The sequence below is a fragment of the Prinia subflava genome, chromosome 1 (genome assembly GCF_021018805.1).
Source record: "Prinia subflava isolate CZ2003 ecotype Zambia chromosome 1, Cam_Psub_1.2, whole genome shotgun sequence".
NCBI lineage: Eukaryota > Metazoa > Chordata > Aves > Passeriformes > Cisticolidae > Prinia > Prinia subflava.
Genome location: NC_086247.1, coordinates 29,978,799 through 29,984,798, shown reverse-complemented (window position 1 = coordinate 29,984,798; position 6,000 = coordinate 29,978,799).

Genomic DNA, 6,000 nt, shown 5'->3' with positions numbered 1-6,000 from the left:
ATACTTTATTCGGGGGTCCATCATCCCATAAGCCATGGAGTAATGCAGCCATGAAGAAAGACACCCAGGAAAATCACAAAAAGGCCATAAAAAGGCCAGATTCTGTCTGTAAAAGCCAGCAGAAGTATATGCTTAAGATGCTAGGATGTATTTCTAATCCAAACAAGGAAACATTCTTACTACTGTTTAAGTAATTGTATTTTTAAGAAAAGATTAATTTAAATTGTAACAGCTATACATAGCAGAAGCTGAACTGCTTAAGGAAATAGGGATCTTATTTTATAAGCTATGCTTACTTGGGGTACTAAATTTTTTCCATTGTATTAACAGAAATATCTACACTGGCAAAATTTCCGTGCAGCAGATTGAGCATTGAGAGCTGAGCTTATTAGAATGACTAGAATGAAACCTACAAGTGGAAGGAAGAAATGGGAAACAGCTACAAGGGACAAGACAGAAGGGATGTGCATGCTTTCTATAAACAGACCAAGAGGATAAATGTCAAGGAGTGAAAGGAACTATTTCAGATAAAGGAAAATGTTGGCATTAGGAGATATGCATATAAATTGTCTCCAAATGAAAGTAAACCATCAAAATGACTAGCATCAAAAAGCACTGGTCTCACTGATCAATGGGAATCTTTACAATCTTAAATTCCATGTTTTATATCATACCAAAAAGGTGTGGCAAGGTTTCAAAATGTTCTCCTTTTGGCTTTCAAATAATGCTTTATCCTAGTAAATATTATTAAATAAAAAAAAAAAAAAAAAGGCAACAACAATAACAACAAAATAAAAGCATAAACCAGACACTTGCTAGCACTTTGCCCAGCCAAGATGTCATTCCTTTCCCTTGTCATTGTCTTATTTCTCCTTTTAATCACATCCAGCAAAAGTATGATCTGTTATGTAGTTGGATTAACCACCTCAAGCAGACAGAAAAACTTTATTGGTATAATACTTGCTTTTCCAAGTGTTGAGTACTCTCTAACACAGATATCCAGTTGTCACTCATCATAAATTGACAAAAGCACAACTACCATATTGCATGTATATACTTAAAGCTACAGTTACAAATCAAACTTTTATTGGTGCATCTATTTTCCCACTGAACAAAACAACTACAAAGCAAATTGGGAGCTGCCAGGATACCACTTGAGCATTAACTTGGTAGCTGTCTCCCCACTGTGCTGGCACAGTTTTAAGTCATCTTCCTACTCAAGAGTCTTGCAGCAACCAAGGCAACAGCTGTGGCCCAAAGGCAGCGGAGTTTGGCAGTCACACACCCAGATGACAACCCCTGGTGTATCTCTTTCCAACAGCAGCAGTGACATCTGGTCTCTTGACAGCTCGAGGGTTTCTCTCTTGGCTGAGTTCCTCCCCAGCAGCTGTGGAACTGTCTCTGTTGTTGTCATGAGGTTGGGCTGCAGTGAGGATAACAGTGCTGCCTCTTCCTGCTGTGGTTATGAGATCCCTCACTGTGTACTTCTGATCAGTCCCTCTCCTCAATCACATCACACTGAAAAAAAAAGAGAGGAGAGAGAGAGGGACAGGGACAGGGACAGGGAGAGGGACAGGGACAGGGAGAGGGACAGGGACAGGGACAGGAACCCACAAACATTTCCATTTAATTGCCCATTTTTCTAGAATGGTCTATTCTCAGCCCTTCAAATACACTGCCCACTTATGCACCACATTGGTTCTGGCTGCAAGAAGAATTTCAACTTCCAAAACAGACTATTTGTGGGTTTGGTTTTAGTGTTGCTTTGGGGTGGGTTTTTTGCCAGTTTCTAGCTGTAAAGGTAATTTCTCTTTAGAAACAGAAGGATAAACTACACCAAAATCAAGATTGGTGCTCTCTGACACAGATGACCATTATGACTGAGTAACCCTGCAAAAGCTAGAAACTGGGCAGAGTTCATTTTAAAGGTGATGCTTACTGGTCCGTGAGTTATTGGATACTAATGACCTACAGGAGAGAAGATAGAATGAGAAGGAATTGTTTCTGATATGCTACTAGACAGAGAACAGAGAACAGAGAACAGTATTTGGTGCAGCAGAATCCAGACTGAAGGAAGGAGTCCTGCTCTGGGCTTGCTTATCACCTCTAGCCCAATATCTGTGACAGACATGCCTGAAATGGTGAGAGATGTTGACGAGTGCAGGTAGGCCAGAGAGGAAAATGGGAGATTGAAGGAAAAGTCAGAGCCAAGGTTTTTGGTGAAACCTCAGTAGAAAGAGGGGAATTGACTTAGAAAGGGGAAAAGATTAAGCTGGCCTTGCAACACAGGACGCTTTAGGCTCTTTGTTCTTTTTTAAACAAAACAACCACCACACCTCAGCCTCCATCTCTGCAAAATGTTGTGTGGGAATATAGCTAAGTCTTATTATTCCAGCCACAGTCTTGTGCCTGAAACCATGCTCAGAGCTTTAGAAATTTAAAGACTAAATGCTTCAGAGTGTGTAAGTGCTAAGAACATACAGGGCTGTCCTATCCCTACAAATAATGACTCAGTAATAATTTGGTGAACCCAGCAATACAGTTGTGACCTCAAATGCTGTGTTCAACAAGGAACTCTCCTGCTCATTTGCTGTATTTCTCTCACACAGAGTTCATGCTTCTTTTAGGAATGTCTGATCACTACGTGAAACCTAGAGGCAGGAAAGCCAGACAAAACTCTGAGCCTTACTAAAGCTGGAAATCTAGACTTAAAATTCTACACAAAATATAAATTATTAGCACTACAGTGAATCATATATCATAACATAAATTAATAATATATTGCTCAGTGAAATGCTAAGTGTGATTTTTAATACTATATGACAGATTTTTTAATTTATGAACTCTCTATTAAATTTAAAAGTCCTTCCATTTCTTTCTTCTCTATCATATATTAAAGTCTCCTTTTGTTTGAGTCTCCTAATCCTTCATTTATTAACAATACCACTCTTTCTCTTTTCTATTATTGCTTTTGGGTTCTTTCCTTTCATTATTTCCTTTATTTTCCTTTTACTTTTCAAGTCTCTTGGTATTCAATTTTCATGACAAAATTATGTAAGAATTAGACCCAACAGTTTTCTGTCTTTCTTCCCATGTATATAATATCTTACATGAATATATTAAACTCATATATGTCATTCTTTGAGCGATCCATAAATAATATAAAATAATAATAGGGCAAATAATATCTATCACCTGTAGTAGATAAAATATGGTAGCTTCTCTCTCTGGAGTTCTTTCTTTTCTACTGGCTTTACTACCTAGTAATTAGTATAATGTGGACCCTAGATCCAGGTAAGCCTCAGTAGAAGGGTTTTCCTGCCAGATACTTACTATATAAACATTTATATATATATCTATGTTGATTAAAATTTTCTCAATCTCTGCTAAATTGAAACCCAGGTCAAAAAGTACAAGGCTAACATTAAAAAAAAAAAATTACTTCCCTTGTAATTATATTCCTTTGTGGAAATGTAAATTCCCATAATCAAAACTGCACATAATTGCCAGTTAGTTGCCTTAAGCAGACTGATTTGTGTTTTTTTAATAAAAGTCCCAGTCCCTTTATAACACGGTTACCCCTGGGAAGGTCCATAAATAACATGATTTTCTCAGAACTCAAATTTTTTGAACTGGATCATACATGAAAATTGATGTTTTCTAAATGTTTTTGTGACATTTTTTTCTGCTTAGACCATAGTTTTTATCCATAAGATTTTGAATGAACATTTAAATTGGAGATGACCCAGGGTGCATCTCTGCAACCCCCATGCTATTTAGGAGGCCACTGCAGTAGCAAGAGTCACAGGGGGGATTGTGCAGATCCTTTGGGATACCCAGCACCAGCAAAGCCATGTCTAGCAGTCACCACTGAGCTGTTCCACACATAATTTTTTGATCTAACACATCCAAACAGGAGGAGAGGGCTTTGTAATACAAGTGGCATAAATGATCACATCAGCAGGGTTATCTGAGCAGTATCCCTAGCTAGTGAAGATTTTTCCTAGTGCTCTCAGAAGTAGAATGGAACTAATGGTATCCACAACACTGTTACTATCAGTTATTTGTGAAACATGCCATGTGGTATATGGATGTCACAGTGCAGTGTGCAGAAGAGATTTGCAAGCCATTAAAGGAATTATTCTATTGTGAAGCACTTGAATAAATTTAAACACATGAGTTTCAGCAAGTGAATTGAAACTATTGTGGCAGCTCCTTTTACGTATGTCTTCTTGTACTTTTGGGTGTTAATTTTTAATATGGATGTTGTGAGAGTGATTTCATCTTTATTTTTGAACTGAAAAAATTCTCAGATCTTAAGAGGGTTCCTGGGCGAGCGCCTGAAGACTGAAATAGTTTTCATTGATGGGTTTTAAAAACTCATTGGCTTACACATTCTCCTGCTGAAATGCTTGAGTTTTGCCCTGACACCAAAGAGCAGTTCAATTTTCAGTCTGGGCTTTGGTCCCTACATTGTGTCTGCTGAGAATGGTGTCAGCTGTGATCTAGACACCTGTCTGTTAGAAACTACGCTGAGACCACAAACTCATTTCATACAGATCACTGAAAAGACATTAGATGGCAATAATTGCTGTTACTTCCAACCTGGATTAAATTTGAACCAACAACCTAGGATTCATATTCTATTACTGGTCCCCTGAGTTGTTCACTACTCTTGAATTCTTTCTCTGATGTTGTGTTACGTATTCTTGAAGTAATATATCAGATTCCTGATTCTGTGCGCAAAGAAAGAGAATTAATATGAATAATTCTTCAGTGTATGTGGATTTGTATCTAAAAATATATAATATAAACCAAATGTATTTTAGGAACATTAAAATTCTGATACTTTCCTAGAAAATAAAAATTAGTTATGCCCTTCTCAGATTAGGATCATTTAAAAAGCTCCTGTCCCTACGAAGTTTAGGTTTGGGGGTTTTTATCAGTAGCAGACATAGTGCAGACCCAAGTGTTTCTGAGGTTACTGAGTCTCATGACAGGATTCTGAATGGGACTAAATACACAGTTGGAATAAATCCTCTACTGAAATAGCTGAATTTGAACCAGTAAATATCAGCAAGAAATAAAGAACATGAATCTTGAGATATCCTAATTGGGAGAGGTATATGTGTTAAAATATACATATTGCTATCAGCAATAGCAGTAAAAGATTTTGCATTGATATATATGGGATCAAATAGCCACCATAAATTACTATTTTATAATTGTACTGTAAACTCTATTTTAAAGATACATATTTGACCTCACAGTAAATTAGGATTGTGACAAGCAGCATTTTTACTCTTGTATTTTTTCAGGCAAACCCAGTGGATTTTAGCACTGTTCAAACCTGTATTACATCTACACACAAAAAAAATCAGCAATAGAATATATTCACTTCAGAAGTGTGTATCATCAAAACCTCTTTTTAACTAAAAAAATAAAAGGAAAATCAAAACCTTGAGTCCTAGATAATACTATCTATACAGTGCTGTGTTTAACTGAGAGTTCATGTTTACAGCTCAGTTGTAAAAAGCTGAGGAAATAGAGCTTTGTTACCCAGACACTGATGAAACTCTAAATAGTGTTGCAGGCAGAGCTGTATAATGAGTACATATTAAAATGTCTTTGGTGTCTTCTGAGAGTGCAGAACATTACTTGTTACTTTGACCATAAACGTACAACAATTGTGGTTTTGTAAAATAAGTTGAAGCCTCCTGCAGTCTGAAATACAGAACAATGCAGATGACTAATTTGAATCAACGAGGTTCCACGTGGCATGTCACAGTGGGATTCCTAATGATCTTCTACAAGGATACTGTTTGTCTAAGGCTCTCATTTTCCATCCTGTGATGTGTGGATGTGAACTATGCTGAAAATAATATGAGGCTAATTACCAACCTTGTCAATGGCAATTCACATACAAGGATAAACCGTATTTCTGAAAAAAAAAAAAAAAAAAAAAAAAAACCACTTAAAATTAAGCTACATATCCTTTCA